Below are 1,300 nucleotides of genomic sequence, written 5' to 3'. Positions count from 1 at the left end.
TTCACATTCTACTCTTAGAAAGATTCACCTGTACCCCTATAAGACAAACCTCAGAAGTGATCCCTCCAAACCCCCTCCCTCCACCCATTCCCCCCTCCTAAGAGGTTCTGTGACTTTCTATTTTCTTTGAGACAAAGAAAGTTGAGTCTATTTTCTTGAGACTTTCTATTTTCTATCTTCCTTGATCACCCTGGGTAGAGTGCTGTCGCGTCATAGCTCACAGCAACCTCAAACTCTTGGATTCAAGAGATCCTTTTGCTTCAGCCTCCAGAGCAGGTAGCTGGGACTACAGGTGCCCGCCACAATGCCCAGGTATTTTTTAGAGATGGGGGTCTTACCTGGGCGCGGTAGCTCACGCCTGTAATCCTAGCACTCTGGGAGGCCGAGGTGGTTGGATTGCTTTAGTTCAAGATTTCGAGACCAGCATGAGCCAGAGCGAGACCCCGTCTCTACTAAAAATACATAAAACTGAGGCAAAGAGAATCGCGCTTGAGCCCAAGAGTTAAAGGTTGTTCTGAGCTATGACGCCAGGGCACTCTACCCAGGGCAACAGCTTGAGACTCTGTCTCAACCAAAAAAAAAAAGAAAGAAAGAAAGAAAAAGACAAAGCCAGGGTCCGTGGCTCACGCCTGTAATTCTAGCACTCCAGGAGGCCGAGGCCAGTGGATTGTCTGAGCTCAGGAGGCAGAGACCAGCCTGAACAGGAGTGAAACCCCAGTCTGTACTAAAAAGAGAAAAAAGTAGCTGGGTGTTGTGGTGGACGCCTGTAGTCCCAGCTATTGGGAGGCTGAGGCAAGAGAATGGCTTGAGCCCAAGAATTTGAGGTTGCTGTCAGCTATGATTCCAGAGTACGCTACCCAGGGCAACAGAGTGAGACTCTGTCTCAAAAAAAGAAAAATAAAAAGACAGTGATACAAATACCTATACTCTTTGAGAGAGTAAAATTAGAACGGTTTTGTGTAGTGAAAAAAGCACAGGGTTTGAAGTCACCTGAGTTGATCTCCTACCTTTGAGTATTTACTAGCTGTGTAGATTTGAGTAAATTACTTGACTTAAAAAAATAAATTTATAATTTTAAAAAATTTTAGATTTACAGAAAATTTGAGAAAATAGTATGGAAGAGTTTCCATATATACCCTATACCCAGTTTCCCCTATTATTAACATCTTACATTATATGGTCCATTTGTCATAACTAATGAGCCAATGTCAGTACATTATCATTAGCTAAACTCCACACTACATTCAGATTTTTTAGTTTTTGCCTTATGTCTTTTTTCTGTTCCAGGATCTCACCCAGG

This window comes from Otolemur garnettii, unplaced genomic scaffold (genome assembly GCF_000181295.1).
Source record: "Otolemur garnettii isolate 467f Iridium unplaced genomic scaffold, OtoGar3 scaffold00172, whole genome shotgun sequence".
Taxonomy (NCBI): domain Eukaryota; kingdom Metazoa; phylum Chordata; class Mammalia; order Primates; family Galagidae; genus Otolemur; species Otolemur garnettii.
The sequence above is the reverse complement of the archived record's forward strand: the minus strand, read 5'-3'. Positions refer to the sequence as shown.